This window comes from Schistocerca serialis, chromosome 11 (genome assembly GCF_023864345.2).
Source record: "Schistocerca serialis cubense isolate TAMUIC-IGC-003099 chromosome 11, iqSchSeri2.2, whole genome shotgun sequence".
NCBI classification, from domain to species: domain Eukaryota; kingdom Metazoa; phylum Arthropoda; class Insecta; order Orthoptera; family Acrididae; genus Schistocerca; species Schistocerca serialis.
Window position 1 is genome coordinate 54,049,606 of NC_064648.1, and position 27,439 is coordinate 54,077,044.

The following is a 27,439-nucleotide window of genomic DNA, read 5'->3' on the forward strand; positions in this document are numbered from 1 at the left end:
GCTCTCAATCATTCTCCCTTAATTTAAAACTTTTCTCTTTATTCACATGGATATTTTCATCTCTTGCAGAGCCTAAGAGACGTATATTGGCATTTTCCATTCTAAATGACATGTAACACTAACAGTAGCGCTATCTCCATTTGCCTACATGTTCTTTTTTATTATTTCTTTTTTCGTGCCATTATTAATTGCCACTGGGAAAGAGATCAGTACATGTCAAGCATGTCTGACAAACATATCACTAACAAAATATTTCATTGAGACCTGTAAAGATAAACCAGGCAGCACGAAATGGCTAACATGTACTAATATTTTTGCCAGTTGCATTTGGTAAAGGCTCAAAAGCCTAAATTTGGGAAATAATGAAAAAACACACAGGCAGATGGTGGCAGTGTCATCATTTTAAAACTTTATTATGACTTTGGTACAAGTGTTGAAAACTGAACAACTATAAGCTGTTTGAGTGTTCCAAGAAGAACCCAAAGAAACAGAAGTTGTTTGTTTGCAAAGCACTTTCACTTTGAAGAAAACGGTCGCTTACTCCTTTGGTTACAGTGTAAATATTGTAACCTTTGCATTCTACAAACAATTAATGCTGCAGAAAAAAACAAATTGCTACTTACCATAAAGAAGACACATTAACTTGCATATTAATTATGCCTGTCTGCAACTTAACGTGTCTCCTTTACAGTGAGTAGCAATCTACCTTTTCCTGAATTGTTGATATTCCTACCTGGAGTTTCCATTCTTTAATTAGTTCCAAATGGAATACAAGAACTTATATGCCACAAGTCATCAAAGAAATCAGGAAAAACCACAGAATAATAGCCAGAAATATTTTAATAATTGTGGCATTTCAGCCGTGAAATTGATAATTCAATACTTTTTACATCACCAAACATCGTTAATATCAAATATGCAAGACCAAAGGGAATTAAAATTACCATCAAGTTGCTAAAAGCAGCAATATTTTTCCATGACAGTGTTTCTAGCAGATTAGTAAAATCTTGTGAAAGGATGATACAATTAACCTTGAGCCGTATTCATAATCAGTCCTTAACTCAAACAAAATTTGCTAAATACTTTTGAGTTTCACATGTAGCAGCCACCATATATCCTTATGAATGAAAACCTAGCAGAACTAAAAACAACCAAAATAATCCTGCTGGTATATTTTGTGACCTTACTGAAGCGTTTTACGTAACTAAATGGTTCAAGTTTGTGGAACAAATCTGCAAATTTACTTCACAATGAATTGCTAACTGCATGTTCAAAAAGGTTCAAATGGCTCTAAGCATTATGGGACTTGACATCTGAGGTCATCAGACCCCTACAATTAGAACTACTTAAGCCTAACTAACCTAAGGACATCACACACATCCACGCCTGAGGCAGGATTCGAACCTGCGACCATAGCAGCTGCGTGGTTCCGGACTGAAGCGCTTAGAACCGCTCGGCCACAGCGGGCGGCCTATATGTTCAAAGGTGAGCTTTCAGCTTCAAAGGACCTGATGACAAGTCATATACTACTTAATCACAAAAAAGAGAAATATGAAATCAGTTAAATATCAATGTAATCTACATTTTGAACGTGACAAAAGGCAGTCATTGTAAGCAACATGTCAGAAACAAGTGAAATTTCAAACATGCTTACTTGTTCTCCACAGATCTCTGAATGCAGAGATCAAGTTCATCTGTTAAAACACACCACCATCTTTCGAAGGTCATCACTTTCTGGAAATAGAGGAAAGATAAGTCTTAATTATTGCATAAAGTATATCATTGATCTAAGTTTTATTTATACAGTGATCATTTCTTACTCGTGCAATTAGTTGCACAACCAGGTCTCTTTTCTTTGCTGCACTAAATGGATGGAATAATTGTACTGAGATAATCAGAGTTGGTTTAAGGCCAAAGTGACTCAAGTGACCATTTGCAGCACTGTTGGTGCTGGTCATGCAAAATTTGTAAACAAGGTGTCTCATATAAGTAGCAAAAATAATCAGTTTCTATGCTCAATAGATTTAGATTTATTTTTAAAGGTCTTACCAAGCTATGGTAAGTAATGTACGAGGCAAGGAGTGAAAGGAACAGGGGTGATACAAGGTGAGGAGGGGAGGGGGTGCTAAATGTTATGCCACTTGCGTGGGAAAATGTTTTTGAAATAGCACTGTAGATAACACATATGAATAAACAATATTGGAGCATTATTTTACAATGTTTTCAGTGCAGTACTCCCCCCCCCCCCCCCCCCACACACACACACTTGTTCACTAGCACTCCCCCCCCCCCCTCCCCCCCCCCCACACACTTTTTCACTAACACACAATATTTTGTATAAATGAATTTTCTTACCGGAATACAACAAATTGAAAAAAAAAAAGTTATTTCTTCTTCTTAAAACATTCAAACAAAAAATGGTCTATTTACTAACACACTCCTTTACTTTCATCTTGTACACTCAGGGTGGCTACATAAACATGCTATTTACAGAACTCTTTTTTTAACTATGACATCCCTCAGATATTGACTGTAGCCTGCATAGGACTGAGAGCTTCATAAAAAACAGATGGTGTTCTTCCAAGTTCCCACCAGTTACGAAACTGCTGAGCAGGTGATAGTATGAAGCATGAAGGCTTTCTGCTACAACTGTGGGGAATGTGTCAAAAAAAAACATAGCTACAATTAAACTGCAAAATAAGTAAGTCTCTTTTATAGCAAATTGTTTGCCTTTTAAGCAAACTTAGTCTAAATCAATCACAATGGCACACACATTGATGTATGAATAGCCACATAAAGCAACAAAATTACTATTCTAGCAGCTGCCCTGTTTTGGAAACCATTAACAACGCGCTATCTCAATAAAAGCGATTTTCCTTGTGGCAATCAGCATAGGATGGTTTTTGAAAGTAGTGATAAAATAATCTGGTATTTGTGATCAAACAATTTGGTATGTGGAACATCAGCTCCTACAGAAACTGTGTGCCTCTTTTTACTAAAAACACCACAATTGCAACCACAAAAGCAATGGGGTAAACTTTGTCTTGGTGCCATCTTACAAGATTCGGGAGTGGGTCAAGAGGCAGGAAACTGCTTGATAAAATGGAAGAAAATAACATCTAAGGCCGAAGATGTAACTTCCAAATGCTTCAGGATAATGTGTCAGACTTAGTTACATTTTACATGAACAATGAATAACATGGGAAGGCTATATTGCTATTCATCATATAGAGGCAGCATTGAGTTACATTTTTTACAAACAATGAATAACATTAATATGGGAAGAATATATTGCTATTCATTACATAGGGGCTGTGTTGAGCCACAGAGAGGCAAAATGAGAAGCCTGCTAAAATATTAAAGCTTCCAGACAAAGTCCTTCTGCATTAAAACACACACACACACACACACATTCACCCTAGCATAGCTCGCACACACATGACCACTGCCTCAGAGCACTAGAGTTCAACTGCGACTGTGACTGCATCTGCGTCTGATGAAACAGCAATCTGCTCGGATGGGGCGGTGTATGAAGACGTAGGTTGTGGAAGGGAGAGGGTGGAGTATCAGGTTACGGGTGGGGTGGTGCTGGTGCTGCCTGTGAGACTATCCAAGTGGGTTGCTAGGAGCAGCATCAAGAGACTGTGCTGGAAGAGTGTGGAAATGGGGAGGAGGAAAGGGAGGGTACAGAAGAGGGAAAGAACTTCTAGGTGCATTGGCAAGATAAGTATTGCAGTGGGAGCTGGGAAGGGGGTAGGCAGGTGGAAGAATGGAAGGTGGAGGCGAGGGGGGATTTATGAACAATGGATATATTGTAGAAAGATTTCTCTGCTTGTTAGCCTGTTAGTAGTCATGCCCATGTAGAATGCGGCACAGTGGTTGTAACTAAGTTTGTAGATCTCACAGCTGCTTACACAGGTGGTCCTGCCTTGGATGGGGTAAGAGAGGCCAGTGATATGATTGTAGTAGGTGGTAACAGAAGGATGTATGGGACAGGTCTTGCATCTGAGTCTATTGCATAGATATGAGGCATGTACCAAGGAGTTGGGAACTGTGGCAGGCTAGGGATGGACAAGTATATTTCATATGTTGGGTGGGTGGTGGAATATCACTGTGGGAGGGATGGGGAGGATATTTGTCATTTCAGTTTTGACTGTCTCCCAACCTGTCCTAAAATATCCTCACTACTGTCTTCCCCAACCCTCCCATAATGATATCTTGTTGCCCACCAGTCCTAGACAATACTCTTATCCATCACTAATCCTCTCTTGCTCCTAGCCCCTTGCCTCAAGGCTTATATCCCTGCAACAGACCCAGAAGCCATATCTACTCCAGTCCTATCACTGGCATTCCCTATTTGATCAAAGACAGCGCCACCTGTAAAAACAACCATACAATCTACCAAATAAGCGGTAACATCTGTGGCACATTCTATGTGGGCACGACCACTAACAAGCTATCTGTTTGCGTGAAAAAGCTACTTTGTAAAAGGGGAGAAAGGGATAATGTGACCAATTTTAGACCTATTTCTATGCCAACAGTGTTTGCTTAAGTTACTGAAAAGGCTGTGTATGTAAGGATAATTGATCATTTTATTTCACATAATTTGCTATCAAATGTCCAGATCAGTTTTAGAAGTGGTTTAACAACTGAAAATGCTATATTCTCTTTTCTCTGTGAGGTGTGAGGTACTGGATGGATTAAACAAATGGTTTCGAGCACTAGCCATCTTTTTTTAATCAACTAAGGTGTTCAGTTGTGTTCATCACAAAATATTGATACAGAAGTTAGACCATTACAGAATACAGGTAGTAGCTCACAGTTGGTTCACTTCTTCCCCAACCCCTACCCTACTATCCCTCCCACTCCTCAACCTGTGCTGCCTCCTTTTACCTGTCACTCACTTCAGCAGTTGTTGCTCATGTCAAACACAGTCACAGTCTGGCCTTAATAGCCACAGACAGTAGCCGTGTGTGTGTGTGTGTGTGTGTGTGTGTGTGTGTGTGTGTGTGTGTGTGTGTGTGTGTGTGTGTGTGTGTGTGTGTGTGTGTGTGTGAGAGAGAGAGAGAGAGAGAGAGAGAGAGAGAGAGAGAGAGAGAGAGAGAGAGAGAGAGAGAGTTCTACTTCTGAGGAAGGACTTTGTCGGAGATTGTGCATACTTCCAGCGTCCTTTTCATTGTGCCGGCCCACAACTCGATGACTCTTCTACGTTACGAGTAGAAATCTATCCTCTATATTATTGTTCTTACATCCTGGACCTTCCATTGATCAATCAATAATATTTGTAACTATACAAGCTCTCAGGTAATGTAGTTACCATTAACAAAAAGTTATATCAAATGAGTATGTGAAGCAACTACCAGACCACATTAAATGAAACAACTGAACACATACACTTGACAGCACAGAAAGTTCCCCACCCCTCAGAATTCTAAGCCTTGTCATATGCATGATTTGACAACACAGGATGCAGACACTGTAAGATGTAGACATTGTCTTTCACTTGAGTTGTTAGAGTGTTGTACCACTTGTGGTCTAGTGGTAAATGTCATGCAATGTAGATGCAAAGTTGTACGCTCCAGTCTATTCATTCCTTTATTTTTTAACTGCAGTTTGACTGCCTGCTAAAAGTGTGAACCTGATGAAACCTCAAAGGTAATCTGCTTCACTTTCTAACCACACAGTAATAACAAAAGAGCCTTTGGCTGCATCAAGATCACAACAGTTTATGCTTAAACATTTCCTCACCCTACATAACCACTGCAACCCAGCTGCTCACCACCAGGCATCTGACAATGGTTGTAGTCCGAACTGATGAATGTGGTGCATCTGCATTTGGAGTACATTTATGCTCTCACACTGATAAGCATGAAATTATTTATTAGCATAGTTGGATTTTCTGCAGTAAATAACTTTAGTAAACCAAGTGAACATGGAGCTACACAAAAGGTATGAGTGTATTTATCAACTGTCATTTTCTAATTTAAAATTCTAGTATTTGACTTGCAGTTATGATTTGGATTTTTCATAATTTGATCTTTTTAACATTGTTTATGCATTATAAACTAAGTAGCACGAGGAAGATATCTAATATATGTGACGTACTGTTTGCTGTGGGTTTAACAGAGGGGTGAATGCACCTTGAAGCATTTGTGTGAAGTGTGGAACGATATTAGGAAAACCACATCAGAAAAGCATTTTCTTGTTTCTTTCATTCTGTCATGAATGAATTTCCACATTCGTGAAGTTTCAATAATTGACATATGTGATGAACTATTACCATTTAACTTTCGTGCAACATTTGCATTCAACTGCCAAAGTTAAGAAGTCAATAGCAGAAGTACGACATGCCACAATTAACAGCAACAAAAATCAAACTGGTGTCTATTACCGCATTTTGGTTTCAGTGTCATCAGTTCACTCATAGAGCTTCCTTATGCCACAGCTATCAACATTGAGAAGATGCTGTTATAAAAGACATGGCAAATATGGAGGCTCATTCACCTGTCAGTTAACCCCAAAATGAAAAATATGTCTGAAGTGTTAGACCCTTTCCTCTTGCATCTATTTCATAACACTTAAAACAATATTCATAAGATTCAACTACACACAATCCAGTTCAAAACTACACATCAAATACTGGAAGTTCAAATAAGAAAATGGCAACTGATAAATATATTCACAATAACCTACACATATGTAACTGCATGGTGTCCATCCCATTTATCAAAGTTATTTCATGCGGAGAATCAAACTACACAAAGAAACAATTTAAATGCGAGAGCAGCAAGGTGCCAAAAATACGTCGCAATGAGCTCAACTGGTCAGATGGTGGCTGGCATCAAAAGACCAGTGGCAGATGGCTGGTTGCTGCTCTATGGAAAGAAAACTCTCGACTATAATCTATTCTGATCTTGATGCAGCCATGAGCTCTTGCACAGAAGATTAGAAAGTGAAGCAAATTATCCCTGAGTTTCTATCAGACTGATACATTAAGTACACAGCCGAAATGTGGTTAAAAAATAAAAGAATGAGAGGACTTAAACGCTCAACTATGCATCTACATTGCGCGACATTTACTACCAGACACAACACTGTAACAGCTCGAGTGGAAGACAACATTTCCTCCAGGCACATACACATACTATAGTGTTGCCAAATTGTGTAGACAGCCAGACTTAGAATTCTTAGAGGACAACTAATTTTTGTGCAGTCAAATGTAAACAATAGGTTTATCTGGGCTTGCCCAAGTTATACAATACAGTATTACAGAAAAAGTATTCAGTATCATATTTACAGACTGCAAGAATGAAAGACGTAAGCAAGATATAGACAACATTTTAAAAACCCAATATGTCTGATAATGTTAGTAATCTTCCAAGGTGTTGAGATGCCTCAGATCACCAGTTATTTTGGCAACAGAGAATGTTGCTGTCTTCAGCTGATTTCTGTGGGATGGACTGTTACACAACCGAGTTCACTGGGTAAAAATTTAGTTGTCTATTGTGTTGAAACTAAATGAAACAGCACGCGTCTGCAGGATATGTGCAACAAGGAGTGGGAACCAACTGCTGACTGAAAACTACCTCAGTATGAAAGCCATCTTGAAATACAAACTGTGGTTGGTTAAGTATCCCATAATGAAGGAAAGGAAAAAAAGTTCTTGTCCTGGCAGAGAGTTGACAATGATATGAAGAAAAGTTTGTTTTAGTTATGCTGAATTAAATTTGTGTGAATAGTTCTATTTCTAGATTTGACCAATTCCTTTTTACATGGTGAGTTAATTGTGAGCAAGTTTTACCATGCATTCGTACTATTGATTCACCTCAATAGGTAATTAATTCCCTGCATTCAGTGTGGATGTACACTTACATTCAACCTCCAGTGTGAATATAAAATCAGCGAGAAAGTACGACATGGACAGGGACTGCTGACAGGTGCCACTGGGTGGCTGTGAGAGTCTGCTGGGGAGCACGATGAGATAGTCTGCGTTTTTGAAATAAACACTGTCTCCAGGTGGCATTGCGGTTAATGTACTGCCTAGTAACCAGAAGATCATGGGTTTGAGTCCCTCTACAGCACGTATTTTCACTCATCGCTGCTGACTCTGTGTAAAGTCTCGATGCAGCTAATATCATTAGTCCCTTCCCTTTCTCTGCCTTCCTCTCCCTCCAACTACAATTGCTGTCATAGCTGCGGATTCAGTGTGGTGTGTGTTCTTCCAGAAATGTCCAAAACAATAGACACCATGCTCATATAATAACTGAAAGTACTTCCTCAGGCTTCACTACTTCGGAAAAACCAGAAGAAGAAGAAAATGAACGTTATATTTTTAGGTAATGCCTACTGAAATGGTTATCAGGGGGATGACACACAATCCCCATGTGTGACATTTTCTTTATTTTACACTGACAGTACCATATTAAGTGGTGTTGGCCATTATGACATATTTTTTGTTTTAGGAGATTTCCTTCTGGTGGCACACAGTCCACCTGGTTTCACTTTGAATGATCTTCTGTTTATGTGGTTTGTTCTTCTTCAGTATTCTAGTGAGACAGTACTTAATCTTAACATCTACATTTGTCAAACCATTGGTCATACTTGCATAACCAGTTGATATTATCATTCACAGGCTTAGTAGTTGTAGCTGACAAGCTATGGAAGAAATACATTTGTGCAGATGCTTCAGCTGTTGATCTGCACCTCCCCCAACATGCTGTGGTTGTCCACAACAAAGTCTCCATAACTATTGTTGTCCTCCCCAACCACGCCATCTGCACAGCAGCTATGGTCTAGGTTATTTTGTGTGCACTGAGCAAGACTTCAGGAAGTATTGTAAGCTATTAGAACAAAGGTGACTGACTTGTTTATCCAATGAACCTTCAGTACCTTCAAAACCACCATAAGGGTGACTCTTCAAATTATGGACCAATTTCATACACTTTCCTGCTTAAGGAAGTACCAAGATCATTGTGAAATGTAGAAGAGACCATTCTCACCTAAGGGAAGAATGCAGCTTTCAACATGTGATTTGATCACATAGTGTAAATATTTGAACAAACTATCTGTTGAGGATATAAATCATACATAAGCTTCAGCATATACACATGTAAGAAATAAGCATTTCAATCTAGGCTCAATGCTTCAATGAGGAGTATTCAAAGGAACATTAATTGCTGTGTATCAAATGAAAAGTATACAAACAGCTTTAAGGTATTACAAACAATGTCTGAAATTTATTTAATCATCCTGTGAGATGCAGTAGTCTTCTTACACTGTCAAAATGTAAGCTTATGACAAAGCAAGCTGGGATCTTCTTACTTCCTCTTGTTTTGTTGTCTGCCTCCTTAAATTCATTTTTTTTTTAATTTTTGACTAATTACCATCAAAATATGTAAGTATAACCTAAAAATTTCATAAAAGAGAAAGGTTGGCCCTCAGTTTTAAAGAATATAGCACCAGATCTAAATTTGTGCTCTCTTTTATGTATGTAATTGATTTTCTAATTTATTTTGACAATTTATTGTTAATATCTTTTGTTATAGGATGAAATCAGTAATTGTTTTGTGGCTTAGATTCTATTGCTGACTTACAAACAAATATAAATTCTGTACTAATTATACACATTTGGAAAAAGAATCACTAGGATTCTTGAAGTATTTATTTGGCTCTATTTGAAAATATATTAACAAATCCAGCCCTTCATTAATTCCAAAGTAATTAATAGGTTTGTAAAAAGTATTGTTTCTATATCTATATCTGTTAATTTCATCATTTAAACAAATAATTCGGCTTAACCCCTGTGTAGAACAAACTGTTAAAAAGAACAAATTTTTCAATGTATTCAGTTAATTTAATGATTTATGTTTTAATTGTAACTTCTGCAACTTAAACACTGAACAATGTGTAGTTTCAGTGCCTATTACTGAGATGATGTATAAAGAGCCAATTTTTGGTCCCGAGACAATCAGTCCACGGGCGATTTTCAGACGAGAAACCTGTGCTGGTTAGGTCAACAACAATGCATCAACGTAACTGTGAAATACGTGTAATAGGTCATGTGTTAAAACAATGACAGTGTTTATTCAATATGTAGCATATTATTCTGCAATAACCGTGTGATCAGGTTTTTACTGCTCATAGGTGTTCAACAGTAAACTACGGTAGCAGTATGCTGATGTTTGCCTGAATACTATTAATGAGGTTCATCGAAAGTTAAACAATAGTGCACTGGCCATATTAACTGTGTTTATTGGCAGGTCGTGAACAGTGAAAGTAAAGAACTAGGAATGCAACTGTGCACCTGTTGGCTACATTATTTACAGTAGTCAGTGTTGAAATTCCACTCCCCACTTTTCAGTCAGTAACACAACACAATATGTTGACACCAATGACCATCAACAAACAAATAAAGCAGGTGAACATCATGTATGGTTCCCTTCTGGGTGATGATTATTGTAATTGGGCACAATAAACTAGGGCTCATGAACTATGAACACTATCTCAAGAACAGTTTACAATACAGTGATTATAACAAAGGAAGTGCAACAGCAAATCAGCGAATGGGTTTCATGGCCACAGTATGAGAGCAGCCAATCAGCTAGTGGGTTCTATGGAAGCAGCCATTGAGTACAGGAGCAGCAAATCAGCATGCACATAGACGCAGCTGTGCAGACGATGAATCGAGATGATGATTACTTCTGCTGCAACTGCAGCAGCAGCAGCCGCAGAAGACGAGTGAGTAAGAATAAGGTAATTTCATAAAAAAGTAATTTTATATTAAATTATGCATAATGAGTGGCCTTAACGAACAAGACAGTGTGATGAGAGAGAAGAGACAATGGGGAACTGGTTCTGTAAATGACATGCACGTAACTTTGAATGATGGGGACGAAAGCCCTATTGTAGATGAAACGATAAAAGCGTCATGTACACTGTATGATGATGGAAGTGAAATGGATGAAAACAGTACTGAAGTGGATGAAATAATTAAGGTTAAGGGGGAGTAGTGAAAGTCAGCGAGGGCAACAGGTTAGGGCAGATGAAAAATTGGAATGAATGTTAAAAGAAATTATGAGTAGTATGTGTACGAAAGAAGACATTATTAAGGTGGAAAAGAAAACTCATAGCATTAGAACTGACATGGTTAGCTTCAAGGATGAATTGGAGAAATAAATTAAAAAGGAGATTAAGGTAGTCAACTCTAATCTTTCAGAATTAAATAAGAAGGTTGAGGCAGTAGCTAACGATTGTGATGAAAAGATAAAGAAAGTAGCACATAACACTAATGATAAATTAACATTAATGAGTAGTAAATGTGTAGAAGACAGAAAGAAGCTTTGTGATGACTATAGTATGAGGGTGCAGGTTTCCAAAAAACAGCTTAAAGATGAAATCAAAGCAGCCAGGAAATTTTGTGCTGAAAACAGGGTTAAACTTGAACCAAATCAATCAGATTAAAAATGATTTAGAAACAGAAGTGGAAACCAAGTGTGCAGTAGAGGTAGAGGAAAAACTGGTAAAAGTAAATAATAATGTAGATTCCAAATTGGCTGATATGGAAAAAAAGATGGAAGAAATACAAAATCTAAAGTATAGAATATGTAGTGTCCCAAACAGAACTTCATTTGTTAGTTGTAACAAATTTAATAGTTTTGAACCATATGTTCAAGTGCATCCATAGGATCTCATTAGAAAATTTAATAATTTGCTTGAAACATGCAATCACAAGGAGAAAATGTCATTTGTGAAAGATTTTTTAAAAGGGGTAGCTCATGGGTGGGCAGCTCAGGTAGCTGATAGTCGTACTTCAGGCATAGTCCATAACAATACAGGCAGGGTAGGAAAAAATGTTACCTTCATAGTCTCAGATGTTATTGAATTTAGTTTATATTTCTGCTCCAAGATACAGCCCTCCAAAAATGACACTGTGCATACCATTTTGAAGATGTGACTTTTTGATAAAATCTCTAGATATTTTATTGATTTTTTTAATTGAAAGCTAATTGCTTTATGATTACAAAGAAATCCTCCATTTGGACTTATCTGACAAAGTTATTTTACTATAGCATTCTGAACTTTTTTATTTAATTTATGGAATTTTTTTTTCAGAAATTCCAATCTGTAAAATTTTGATTTTTTTTCTGTTGATTAGTACCATATTATTTTACATTCCCTGAAAAGGGGAGCCTCCACTTTTCAGTTGAACAGGTTTCACAAACAATTGAAATTTTTGCCATACATAAAGCATGTTTTATTATCACATTATCACATAACAGACTCATAAAAATCAAAAACTACCCTTATTTAACAAAATTTTAGTAGTTTGAAAGATGAGTAAGAGACACATTTTTGAAGCATTTTAAATGATTCCAAAACGTATGTGAAAGGTCCAAAGACTAAAAAGTTTCAATTTATATAACTTATGTGTACTCTGTTTTGTACCGAAATTAGCCAGTTAATGAACTAAAAATGTGTTCCAGTGCTTCAGTATCTTCCTTTAATATAGAGTGATGCCTTCCTGTTGAACCAATAGGAACTGGAGCACTTGAGAACATTGTGAACAGAAGGTGAGCACTGATGGCATTGTTGCTGTCCTTCAGCTGGACACTTACATCCAGCAACTGGTCCATGTGGTAGCATAAATTTCACTACAATTTCATTTAACTCATAACTAGTGTCTATAAATCTCTGCAATCCCAATCACACACACATGCCACAAACATCCCCCTTCTCAGGTTGTGAACTTGAATATTATCCTACTGTTTCTGAGGTGTTGGCTGAATGAATGAAATGTCTTCTTTCTTGCTCTTTAAAGTGAGTTCAAAAATGTCTCTTCTGAATTTCTTTCACAGGAGTAATTTTTTTGGACCATTCTTCTTTTTTCTGCTCACAGAATTCTTCGATTTCCTCTTTGGACAAAAGAATGAGGGCTGCGGATGTGTAAGATTTCACAACTCTCATAAAATCCTAAGCATTCTGTATCGCAGCTATGTTTGGAATGTAAAGATTATGTTTTGGAGCATGGTGCTTCGTCAGGCCTCCTACAACATCACAAGGCCCCTTCCCATGACCAGTAGCACTGTGTACCCAATCAGTTGGCAATAGTGACTTACTCAATTCAAATAGCTGGTAACAATTTTTAAAATGATTAGGAGTACCATCAGAAATAATAACGATCTTGTCTGCCCCTGTTTGCAGTTGAAGAATTTTCTGCACTGCTAGCAAAGCATGTGCTGATTCATGTCCTGTGTCATCACTTATAGCTGCAACACTTGTGGTCTTGTTTTGAAAATATGTCCCTCCTGTAAAAATTGAAATCTGGTCATTACACCAATGGTACCCTTGTTTTATGTTACAGACTACTAATGAGTTCACACTCCTAACAGAGGCGTCATATGTCATGTGCTCCAGTAAGTTCTTCAAAGTTACCACACAAAGTTCAAAATTCATGCCGTACACACATAAATAGACATCTCTAGGTGGGTTGGAACTACCCACTTAAGTCATAGTGCATAAAATTTTGATCTTCCGATATGTGAAGTTGTATTGTTGATCTTATAAATTGCAAAAGCTTCTTTAATACTATAAGTCATGTACCACTACACTTTCACAACTTTTTGACCTTCACCTGTTAGTGTTATAGTGTCTTTTTTGTTGGCACTCTGACAAGAAGAGTCCCATTTATCTTCCAGATAAAATGACTGCGCTATACGAACCTGAGCTGCTTCTACAGGATGACAATAATAGGGATCTGGTCTTCTTAAGATTCCTTTTACAGACTTCACATTTCTTCATTTGTCTACCATGTACTTTGATACTGATGGAAAGTGGTTCAAATTTGTTTTCTTTAAAAATGTCTCTGGAATAATAGTTAAAACTTGCGCCTTTTCACTGTAGGATGCACAGTATACAACAGCTGAATTGATATTTGTGAAAAATTCCTGGCTAGAGGTGCAAGAGGGCTTTGATTCATTTTCTTCTGAATTTCTACTTTCGAGAGTATGGTCAGTTTTGCTGTAGTGTATTCATCCATAGCTTTAGTAATTTTTCTGCACTTTGTTGAAGCATAGAGCTGCTGATTCGACTTCACTGACCACGGTTTCTTAACAGGACAAACATCTACCTCTGTAGTTGACTGATTCAGGGTATTTAATTTCTCCTTTACTGATGCAAAATTTGCATCATCTGCACCATGGGAGGCTTCACATTGTTCTGATACTATCATTGTTGTTATTCTGTCAAAACATTTATAACACAAAAAGTCATCGCTGGAAACATCTTTACTTTGAAACAGAGTCTTCAAATGAGAACACTTATTCCCAACCTGAACAAAGTCTACTTTTTCTGTTTGTCTTATATTTAACTCTTTTATGAATATCCAAATAGTCAGCACACTTCACTCTCCTGTGGCCCCAGTCAGAAGACATTTCAAACAGTCAATTTCAAAAAACACGCTGCAACTGTGTCGACTGGCAAATTCCTCATGAAAACACAGAATGCAATGGATGGCCTCAGATTTCTTAGAAGCCTCTTCAGTAAACAAATTAGCACTGAACAACTACAATACAGAAACCTGCAATGAACACCCACAACAAAGAAACTGACAAGAAACTACCACCAAGTGTAAGAAATATCTTCAGCAATGAAAGTGAAAAGAAATAAATGCAAAAAAGAAAGTGATAAAAAATAACTGCAACAAAGACAATAGAAATAAACATTGTAACAAAGAAATTAGTAAGAAACAACTTCAGTGGAGTCATATATTACCCATGAAAGTTGAAAAAAAAAAAGATTTTTTAAAATAAAACCTGTCCAACTTAAAAGTGGAAGCTATCCTTTACAGAGAGTACTACATAGTACTGATCAACCAAAAAATCTAACTTTCCTGGATTACCATTTTTGAAAAAAAAAAATCCCAAAATTATTAAAAAAAATAAAATTCAAAAGGCAACAGTAAAAGAACTTTGACAGATATGTCCAAATGGAGGATATCATTGTAATCATAAAGCAATTATATTTTAAATAAAAAAAAACTCCTAAAATATCTAGAACAGTTACAGAGATAAAGCGTTTTAAAAATTTTTCCTAAATTTGCATCTTCAAAATGGTGTTCGCAGTCTCATCTTCGGAGGTCTGTATCTCGGGGCAGGAATTTTTTTTTGGAGAAAACAAAAAAATTATGGGTTTTTTACTTACTCCTGAATTTTAACAGATGCTAAATTCAATAACATCTGAGCCTATGAAGCGATACAGATCATGCCTTCATGGCACAGCTTTGAAAAACCAATTCTAGATGAATATTGGTCCAAAGAGAAGCAGCAGAGAATTTTGAGTGAATTTTGTGGAGGAGAGAGATTTGCATCTAGGAAGGGTACTATGAAAGGATTCTGTCAGCTTTGGATAAAAAACTGAAATATTTGGACAAAGAGCTAGCTAGTGGGTTTAGAAACTAAGTTGCCTCAGAAAGTTAGAGAATTGCTCGTACCTGCCCCTACAGGTAATATTAGTGATATCTGAGTCATATTGATAAAGTGGAGAGGGTGAAGCCCTCAGTGGAAGATCGTAGGAGGAATTTTGATGACAATAATCAATTAGGGAGAGAATTTCAGGTAAATAGGATGAACAGGACTAAATACAGTAGAAATTCAAGGAATGGTTGGGTGGAAGATAGCCAGAATGGACACAGAAATAATAGGAGATATTCAAGTAAAAGAAATGGAGCAAATTATTTTAATTCTGGATCAAACCATTTAAACTAGATAATGCTCCAGTTTTGGCTCGCACTAGAGCAGGTAGAGATGAAGAACCATGTGTATATAAATGTGCTGTAATCACAGGTAAGGGTAATGTAAATGATAGTAGTAAGATGAGTGTAATTTCTAATTCTGGTGAGATGTTGAATGATGGCGTGGGTAGCAATGTTTATCCCATAAAAGTAGAGGAGGAATGTACTATAATAAAATCAAGTGATGAAACACAGTGTGTTGCTATTGCCCAGGATGTCCAAAGTGTCCAGACAGATGGTAAATTTTTAAGAGAACATAAGGAATTCAGGTGTATTGCTTTATGGTCTAATACTGGAAACAATAATCAACTAATAAGCCAAGTATTTGATGACAATCAAAGTGACAGTGGGTCTGATTCTGACAGTAGCTGTAATGATGATAGCAGTGACGAATTCAGTAGTGACGAGGATGAGGTATTTAAATTTATAATTGATAATGATGACAATGTGTTACATAAAGAAACAATAAAGGAAGATAATGTTAGGTGTAATGAAGAGTTGGAGTTTGAGAGTGGTAATGAGGAAGAGAACCATGCTATTTGTCATTTGACTGTGTCTGGTAATTAATTTGGTAATCTGGATTATAGTCTTTCCAGGCAAAGGATTAATGAGGATTTGTTGTATGAAGAAGATCAAATGGTAAGTAAAAAGGAAGTGTGGCACCCTGTAACAAAAGCAAGTGATGGTAAGTGTTTACTGGACAATGGTAGCGATTTGAATGGCATCTCACAGGCATTTTTTGAAGCTATTAAGAACACAGAGGGTATAGTGGTGATGCATGTTTCTGGAATAAGAATTATTGGTGCTACTGGTAAGCTACCAAAGTGTGCTAAACAAGAGGTATTATTAACTGTGAAATATGTGTAATAGGTCATGTGTTAAAACAATGACAGTGTTTATTCAATATGTAGCATATTATTCTACAATAACTGTGTGATCAAATTTCTACTGCTAATAGATGTTCGACAGTAAACTATGGTAGCAGTATGCTGATGTTTGCCTGAGAACTATTAACGAGGCTTATCGAAAGTTAAACAATAGCGCACTGGCCATATTAACTGTGTATATTGTGGGGTTGTGAACAGTGAAAGTAAAGAACTGGGAACACAACTGTGCACCTGTCGGCTACATTATTTACAGTAGTCAGTGTTGAAATTCCACTGCCCATTTTTCAGCCAGTATCACAACACAGTACATCAACACTGAGGACCATCAGTGAAGAAATAAAGTAGGCAAATGTCGCGAGCTGACACATTCATTTCCAGCTGGTACAAACCCATTCAAAAAAATATGCTTGTTCTTCACTTCACTAGATTAGATTGCCTTAGATACACTGTTCAATGTATAGATCAATAGTGAAGAGGTCCTAATGGATGTAAAGTATGTCAGAACAGAAAGAAACAAGGAAAAACAATTTTCAAACCAGCCCATGATTGATTAGAAATTCACTTAGAATACCACTCCAAAAGTACCACCACGCTTTGTAGCCTACTAGATCCCTTTAATAGAGCCTGCCCTTTATGTACCAGCTGTTTGTTATTATCAGTACTAGTTATATATATGTGTGTGAAATGTGTTCCAGAACAACTGGGATATACTAATACAATCTTCTAGGTTTCCAGAGCAGGACAAACAAGAGTTAAAACTCAAGTTTTCAAAGATAATCACCATCTTCTTCATCTGGGGAGTTGCACATATGACATCTAAAGCATTCAGTGTGAGCGTAGGCCATGTTACACGGAGCAGACACAATGTTGTATTCAGCAGTACTGCCTGGAGCACATCAGCTCTGGGGCAGAGAGACAAATTAGCAGTCACTGAGCACAGTTTGGAAGAAAGCTGCATGTTGTATTCTGAATGAGCAAGAGTGCTTTGTAATGCAATGTAGTTTGGGACAGCATGATAAAGGAATCCATCAAATTTAGGGCTAATAACGGCCTCACAAACAGAGATGGTGGCTATTAACAAAGTTCTGCTTTGGACCTGTTACTGGCCATAACACACTGTGAGCTCTCAGAGCTGAGAGATATCTGTACAATGTGCTAGTTGGTATCTGACTGAACATGCTGGGATTCAAGTACACTCCCTCATCTGCTCCAATCTGTGCTGGGTCAAGGGCAAGGACAACTCAACTCGCTGCAGTACCTGTATAAGATCAAGCAGGATGACATTTCAACATTTTACCATAAGACGATGGTAACAACACTCATCGAACTGTCGCATCTGGAAACCCGAGAACTTTATATTAGTTCTACACACAAGAAAGATGACGATGTTTCACATATACATGATGGCACCAATGACATTTCTTTGGTTTTACTATTTTGTCATGTATTTGGTATAATATGTGGTTCTTTAATACAGGATGTCACAATCCCTTCGGGTCAAAATAATACCAACAGTAAAGGACACTAAAATGAGTATTTTGAGAAAAGAAACAAATAGTTGGAAGTGTGTATATCAGGTAGTATAAGGTCTTGAATGTACAACATTTTTGAAGTAAATGTGTGTAAACTGCTTATGCTTAGTAGTAAAGCAACTGCCTTCAAACTGGCAACCGTAACACTATCTTGAAAAATAATACACTATTGCCTACACTCTCTTCACAGAGGAGTTGACTGATTGTAAAAGGTATAACATTTCTCATTACAACAAACTAAAGACTGCATTTAATGTATGATGTTGCAGCATGCAGTGCCCAGAAAGACATACAAATGTAGCGAGAAAAGATTCATAGTACATATCTTGTCAACTGGAAAAAAATTATCATCACAGACAGAAAATTACAAGAAATTGGATTATTCATGCCACAGACAGTCGGCAAATGTTCTCAACAAAGATTTGTTTACAGAGTAGAATTTGAAGAGATGGTGTTGGATCCTGTGACAGGACATTAATCAAGAACTAGGGTCATTCCATTTCAAATGTATCAGATTTAAAGATGGTCCTCACTTGACCATTTCTGAATCCAATGGCTTTTTTGGAGTAGGTTCAATGATGTCTTGGATGAACATGTACAAAGTTTCAGCTTGATATTTCTTTTTGTTCCAGTTCTTCAGCTTCTCATTGACAGGGGTCTCAGTTTCCACAACCTACATGCATGCCAGAACGTTAACTGGATAACATTCATGAAAGGTGCTCTTAGTTTATAAGATCCTGCTTTTCTATACTAAACAATATTTTGTGCTGAATAAGAATACATTACTAATTACATGGAGAGCTGCACCAAACCAGTCTCAGGACTGAAGACCACAACAACAACAACAACAACTAATTACATCTTTAAATACAGAGTTGGCCAGAAAAATGTATACACACTTTAAGGAACCATGGTTACTGTACATGTTCAAAATGTTCACCGTTGGCGGCTATGCACATAACAGAATGACGAGCAGTCGCCGCAACTACATCAGTCAATGTTGCAGTGGAGATCGCTGCACATGTTGCTGTAATCTCCTGGCAAAGTACCTCCAGCATGTGTGGCTTCCTTTGATAGACGTTATCTTTCACACTTCCCCACAAGTAAAAGTCCATAGATGTTAGATCTGACGACCGTGGAGGGAACTTCATGGGCCTCTTCATCCAATACAATGCCCCGGAAAATTGTCATCCAGGAAAGCTCATGCGGCTAGGTGGTGCACCATTCTGTTGGTAGAAGACCTCTTCATCAGCTCTATAAAGTGCAGGTATATCTGGCAAAACTGATGTGCATAACATTTCCAGGTACACTTCACCAGTGACAGTAGCATCAAAGAAAAAGGGTCCTACAAAGATCCTAGATGATAGTACACACCGCACATGAACCCCTAGTAGATTGACTGCTTCATCCACTTAAACATGCAGATTTTCTGGTGCCCAGTCCACACTGTTATGCCGATTCATGGTTCCCTTAAGTTTAAATTGTGCCACATCACTCCACACTACCTTCATCACAAATTGTTTATCATCAGTTACCAATTGCTGGTAGGTTTCAAAAAATTGCATTCAGTGATCAGGATCATCATCATTAATCATTTGCAGTAATTGTGGAGTGTCAACTTTCCACTTTGCAACTTTCAGAATTCAATGTACACTTGTACTGCTAACCCCCCCCCCCCCCCCCCCCCCCCCCCCCCCCGCTCCACATGCACATTGCGTAACAGACTTCTGTGGAGAATTAACAAACGCCAACAAAGCAGGACTGGTAGCTGTATGCTGTCTTCCTGATCTTCCTTTGTGAATATCACAATTTGTTCCATGCAATTAAAACTTGACAATGATGCTTTTAATTGCTAGGTGGGTTGGTGGTTCTGTTTCCAACTACCGCCTCCACTGATGTCGCACTTCAAACTTGAAAACAATTTCACAATAAATCATCATTGCTCGAATGTCATGTGTGTTTTATCAATACTGAGATGAATGTGCTAACATCTGTTGAGCCAAAGAACATACTACAACACACTCATAACTCAAATGGAACAACAATATTGATATCTTGATAGAGCCTGACAAAAGAGTGTATAGATTTTTCTGGCAGACTCTGTAAATGTGTTGACAGCTGTAAAACTTCAAAAATAGTAGAAAATTCACTTTGCGTCTATGAGAGTCCCTCTTTAATCAGCCATAATTCAAAATTTAATGGGCGGATTCAGCCAAGAATTGGTAATATGATGCACAACCATGCTGTCTTTTTGTGCCTTTCTGCAATAGCCTCAGTTCCTCTCAAAGAAAATATATGCACTTGACAGTTTAATGAAAATATTTTGGGTGCCAAATTTTGGATAATTATGGAGGTCTATATCTCAGCTGTATGTTCTTTGATCTTTTTTGTCTTGCTGTCCCTGCAAAGTGCAGAACAATTCCAACAATTCAGGTTGGACATTTGTCCTAGTTTGTACTAGCATTTTTGTGTTTTACATTTAGGAATCTTAAGTTTTTGAAGTCACATTACTGTTTTAAGCAATAAAATAACTCTTTTAATTCTAACAAATACAGTTTTCAGATATACATACTAAATTGTCTGCAAAATAATAAATGAAACTAATGCATTTCAACATTTCCTGCAATTCTTTCCTTGGGAACATAAATCATTCCAGTTGACTTCATGCAGTGTCTGGCATAATGAGCAAGGTTCCCTGTAGTTTGTACACTGAAACTCTTCCTGCAGCACATCTCGTACGCTACCACTTTCACTAACAACCGAAACACACACCTCTCGTTCTTTCTATTGCTTCCAACATACTTCCTCATACATGTCACTGTCATCTATAAGATTAATTAGCCTGGGATCACTGGCTTTAACTTACAATTAACAGAATTTTGTGCCACTCTGTTTTCTTTGCCTGTACTACAAACCAATGCTTTGATAGTATTTGGGAAATTTGGAAATTCATCACTTAAACATTTAATAAGAAACTCCATATTTGCATGGTACCTTCAGGTACAGATATTATGTGGCATTTTAGATGTCAGTAAAACATTAGTGGGTATAGGCTCAAAAAATTATGTTTTTTCACCAAAGCTGTAAAATGTGGAAATTCAGATTTAAAAAGTTCATATGCTTCCATTACTGTTGTCAACATTATTCACTGCTGCACCTTACACTTTTTTTGGTAATTACATCTCTATGAACCAAACAATCTCTCTTTCCTGAAAGATTTCTTGAGAAAAAATTTTGGACTTTTGAAATAAGTCCTTTAGTATAAATTTTATGCCCATGCAGTGGTATTTCCGTTCTGGAAGAAGAAGAAGAAGCACCTTCAGTTTCTGGTTACTGTGATAACAGCTTCTTCACCACAGCACTTCTTTTATTGGGGCTCTTAGGGAATGCTTCTTTGTCCACTGACTGCCTTACCTAGTGCACTTGCTGGCTTGTACAGTTGAACTAATTAGTTACTGGACTGTTCTTTCTTCCTCATTCTAAAGCATTGTTTTTGTTCTCTCTTTTGCTCTCTTTAATTTATGAAGTGCTAGATTGTCATTCACTGTTTTTCTTATCATATGGTTTCTTTTCTTATCATGCTTCTTTTTGTTTGCTAGATGTAGCTGACATGCGTCCTCATTGTTCTTCCACTTTTCTCTGAACTTTTGGACTCTAGTCTCTGATGCCATTACTGCTATGTATTGTAATTTGAAATTTAGTTAAAAATATCTATTATTATGTTATTTGGCAAAATAAGTGCCCAAAACATGTACCTTCATTCTAAAACAATATTCTTCTTAACCCATTTTCTGAGAAAGCTTCAAACATTGGAGAGAATACAGTGCATAAAGTCCCACCCATAAAATGCAAATGTTATTCTTAACATACTTTAATTTTACCAGCTGAACCCTACACGCAAACTAGCTTGCTTACACAGTGTTCTCTTGTACAACTTAATGATGTTCGGTATTACGGATGGGACAATTCATATTGAAATCAAAATTAATTAATTTTGAAACAATACTCATATCAAATGAACTTCTAATGCACAAATATACTTCTTTTTGACTTGGTTTTTAAGAATCTGTCTTGTGCTCTCAAGAATGGCCCACTGGACTACAAACGGGGTTGCAATAAAACACTGTTCTAGTGTTTTGTTCAGCAGAGAAAAGGAAATAACGGATGGTCAAATTTGTGTGTTCTACAATGAATGTTTTGTAAAGGGCTAATTACAATATAAAATATGTACTTTTAGCTTTAATTTGCCCAGTTTTGAAACTTATATTTCAATAAATATATTTTCAATGAAGTGTCCCTGTTTTTCTGGACCTGTTCAGCAGTCTTTCAGCTTCAGCAGCTGACCCTTGTCTGCTTACAGCTGTAAAACCTTGTTCAAAGTTGTAGGTTTTCATAAAGAGTGTATATGCTCAAATGCAGCATTAATGAGTAAATAGAAAGTAAAATGAGATAAAACAGCTTTTAAGCCACAAAAATGCAAGTGTAGTTATGCACAATCAACTTCAAGCAATAAGCAGCAATAAAACAAATGAAAATCCAGAGAGACAGAACTTTAAACACACTGTATGACTGGAATAATGTCTTTGCACTTCAGACTAAATAAATTGCAAATGCCGTCTCATTTAGACTCTGAATAAGTACAGGGTGATTCAAAAAGAATACCACAACTTTAAAAATGTGTATTAATTGAAAGAAACATAATATAACCTTCTGTTATACATCATTACAAAGAGTATTTAAAAAGGTTTTTTTTTCACTCAAAAACAAGTTCTGAGATGTTCAATATGGACCCCTCCACACACTCGAGCAATATCAACCCGATACTCCAACTCGTTCCACACTCTCTGTAGCATATCAGGCATAACAGTTTGGATAGCTGCTGTTATTTCTCGTTTCAAATCATCAATGGTGGCTGGGAGAGGTGGCCGAAACACCATATCCTTAACATATCCCCATAAGAAAAAATCGCAGGGGGTAAGATCAGGGCTTCTTGGAGGCCAGTGATAAAGTGCTCGTCACGGGCTGCCTGGCGGCCGATCCATCGCCTCGGGTAGTTGACGTTCAGGTAGTTACGGACAGATAAGTGCCAATGTGCTGGCGCTCCATCCTGCTGAAATATGAATTGTAATTGTAATTGAATAGCTCTGCGAGTCGATTTTCCTGGGCTGCGAACAAATGCTTGCTGGATGCGTGCTACATTTTCATCACTCGTTCTCGGCCGTCCAGAACTTTTCCCTTTGCACAAACACCCATTCTCTGTAAACTGTTTATACCAACGTTTAATACACCACCTATCAGGAGGTTTAACACCATACTTAGTTCGAAATGCACGCTGAACAACTGTCGTCGATTCACTTCTGCCGTACTCAATAACACAAAAAGCTTTCTGTTGAGCGGTCGCCATCTTAGCATCAACTGACGCTGACGCCTAGTCAACAGCGCCTCAAGCGAACAAATGTACAACTAAATGAAACTTTATAGCTCCCTTAATTCGCCGACAGATAGTGCTTAGCTCTGCCTTTTGTCGTTGCAGAGTTTTAAATTCCTAAAGTTGTGGTATTCTTTTTGAATCACCGTGTATATTGCCTTCCTGATGCTATTGATGGTGCTTTTGATTTTAAATATGTGATGATCCGGAATCCATTAAGTACCTTAGGTAGATGGACAATGGAAGGAACGGACGTGGCCACTGGGATGCAAAAAGCTGATAAGTGCTGGAATTTCTTCACCGACTTTAAACGCTTTGAATTTGAATACTACAAAATCATTCTAACCTCTGTTTCCCCTAATATTGTTTGCAACAATGGGCTTGAACTGTTGATTTTCTCTTATCCTAGCAACTCTGTGGACTTCAGCAAACCTTTCTTGATCAAATTCAATTCCTTTAATTTCTTTCTCTGTAACATAAGACAAGATGATGCTTGAAATTTTGTCCTTGAATTTAAATAGATCAAGACTACAGTGTAATCTATCACTTTGTTAAAGTAATGTATTGCACAGGGTATTTAGCACTGATGAATGATGACCATCAACTACTGGAGCACATTTATTTAAAGTAGTTTGGTTAGTGGGACATTCATGTTGACCACTGGGTTTTTCTGCATGTGTATATTGACTGAATGGTGAGGTAGACTATGTTGCTACTGGACAGAGCAACACTGGAAGTGGCTTCCGTTTGGCCACACTTGCTGTTCTTAATGTTTTCTCTGTGCAGCAGATTCCTGCTTCAGATATGTGCCAGGCTCCTAGGATGAAGACACATGTCACAATGCATCAGACACACACAGAACCAAGAAATGCTATGGACTGTAACTTGGTTTGTTGCAAATGATGTTGAAATATACTAGCCAAGCAAACAGAACAGCTTGATATCTTCCCTGTGTGTAAAAAGCTAAAATAATATATGTGGTTTACAGAAGAAGAAAATTCTCTCATGTAGTAGTGTGCACAGTAGTAGTCTGTTGTTGAGTCTTCAGCACTCAGCAGCATACCAAAAAGGAGACACAGTCAGTAACACAAGGCATACAGGGTACAGCTGGACACTGATTTGGAGATGGGTGGTGAGATGGGGGGGGGGGGGGGGGGGGGCAGTTTATGCAGGTAATGAGCAAAAGGTGTTTTGACAATAGTAGCTAATGTACTGCCCTCATCAGAGAAAATTGTCATGTAGGTACCCAGGAAAAATTTCGTTTGTGGTGAATGCCTCACAGAATGGCGAATCTGCAACAATTTGTTAAGATACTTGAAAGAAATTAGTATTTTTTTCATAATGAGTTACAGTAGAAAAGGACACTGTCCATCAAAATGTGGTCAACTGTGAAGGTTACTCAATGCAGCAATCATTAATAATACTTTATTCAAGAAAAGTTTATGAGCTGTTGAGGAGAAAACTTTATAGACTTCTCAGTGATACAGAAAGAACAGAAGGAATTTAGTTGTCAATACAAGAATATTAAGTTACTCAACAATAATTACAACACAGAATAAAATACATGTCTACAATCCCGAAGATCGAGAATTCGAGCTGGTGGCTGTTTTCTAGTCTTCAGTTCCTTGTCATCACACGCCAGTTAACTGCAGTTACATTGGCGGCATATCAAACACCAGAGTTGGCCACTGCTGCAGGAATTTCTATTGTAGCCTTCCCACCATGACGGTCCCACTTCGCACTGGCAGTTTGCCGTGCCTAGTGCCACTGAAAGTCGTAAGTGAGCTGTATTTGAATCAAAATAACGTGCCTTCAAGTGGTACTATGTGTTGTGAGAAATTTGAAGTCAGTGGCTGGCCAAAAAGTTGTGTGCTATTGGGCTTAGAATACTGACTCAACAGACAATTCATTAGCGTTTTTACATTAATAAATTTTAGGCAATAAATAGTGGAAGATCGACTGAGGATTTAAGTGCAAAAGTAGATATCACAAATGGTAGCCTCCAACAGCATATTCAGGAATCTCACGAAGAGGAAAAAAAAGGAGATAAACACAAAAATAACTAACTTGCTAACATTTTACCCACTTTACAAGAGTAGTTAAGTACTAAGACAAACGAACTATGTGATCTTGTAAGAAATGTTGGTTTTAAACAATTAAAGGAGGTAGGTCAGAATGTAAAACATATATGAAAGAATTAACTAAACAAATGTTTACAAAAGTAAATGAACAATTCTTAAGACACGCATATGTGGTTACATGTGTTAGAGCAGGGTAAAAATTTGGACATAACAGCTTTACCAGGCTCCACTTTCAGAACTTTGGAGGCATGAGTAAGTGAATTAATTACTCAAAAGGTACAAGAAACAACAGATTTATCAGTCAGTACACTATGGTTCACAGTTGATTTAGGAAAAACAAAAGAGGAACTAGGTAAGCTCTGGGATGGACTTATTAAAATCAGAGATAAATTAAGTAAATGGAAATTTTATGAAAGCAATCGCCTTTCGCCAGAACTATCGGAAGAATTAAATTTAGATGGAGAAGATTTAAGATTTATTTACACTCTCAACCTAGGAGGTGGTGCTAGTATTTCATCTGGAGGGCATCATAAAACACTACTGACACAATGTCTCTCACATGGCCAGGTGTAGTATTATTTAGTAAATAAGAGTATACAAGTATTTTATTTACACTGGTATTAATTACAGCCACACCACTTATTTATTTATCTGTTATTTAAAAATACCAGGTGACAAGAAAAGTGGAACTCAGAATATTGGGGACAGATTAACAAACTATGCAAGGAAGAGATTGCACCAATAATAATCAAGACCCTCTTGAACGGAAAAGGAGGCCTCTACAATATCGACACTGTAAAGAAGAATATTACACAAAAATGAAGCACTAGGCTAGACGAACAACTGCTTGTCACATTCTGGGATTCTTATACACCCCACAGATATTGCAAGTATCTTCAGATTTCGTACAAACAGTAGCTCGAGTAGCATTTACTGGTCTCAAATAGATTACTAATTGGTATGAAGATCATTAGGCCACTTGCTGTACTTGATGTTTTCCCTGTGCAGCAGATTCCCACCTCAGAGTTGTGACTGGCTCCTTGGAAGAAGACATTCTTGACAGTGCTTAAAAAAGTCATGGAACAAAAGAAACATGAGAGTAGGGTGTGTTCTAATCTGTAACTCTGTTCATTGCAAATGTTGTCAAAATGTGCTTATCAAGCAGACAGAATTATTTGAAGTATTTCTTGTGTGTAAAAAGCATTACAATGTTTGTCGTTTACAAAAGAAGAAATTTCTCTCATTTAGTAGGGTGCACAGAAGCAGCCTGCTGTAGAGTTTCCAGCAAAAATGAAAAGCATACGCGGTATACCCAGATGTCAATTTGGGAGAGGGGGGGGGGACAGCAGGGGGAGCGGTAGAGAGAGAGAGAGAGAGAGAGAGAGAGAGAGAGAGAATGGTAGCTTGTCAGACCATGACTCTTTTTTTATTTAATTTCTTTTTTAAAGAACCAGTTTCTCTATGAACTCTTCTACAGTTGATTGATGCATCTCTACAACATTCTTATTAGTATAAACCCCTGTTTGTACTGTATAATTTCTTCTGGGTCAAATGCTTTTAGAAACATGTACTGAATAAGATTCTAGGTCAGGTTATCCCGGACATGGTTCACAATATTGCAGCATGCATTCTTTGATTCCAAATGGCACACAGTTTTCTTGGTTAATTCCTCATAGTTACCATCCTTGATAGCTGCTGCAGCCAACACCAGTTGGCCATTTTGA

At 37.4% G+C, this 27,439-nt stretch overlaps 1 long non-coding RNA gene across 2 annotated transcripts in view; it reads right to left on the minus strand.

Moving 5' to 3' along the window:
- Positions 1 to 465: 465 nt before the first annotated feature.
- Positions 466 to 27,439, minus strand: part of LOC126427308 (uncharacterized) — a 70,129-nt gene continuing 43,155 nt past the window's right edge. For both annotated transcript variants that reach the window (XR_007576631.1, XR_007576630.1), the window contains exons 3-4: positions 1,655 to 1,734; positions 466 to 1,508 (exon numbers count right to left, since the gene is read on the minus strand). This is a non-coding gene — a long non-coding RNA (uncharacterized LOC126427308). The remainder of the gene's footprint in view (positions 1,509 to 1,654; positions 1,735 to 27,439) is intronic.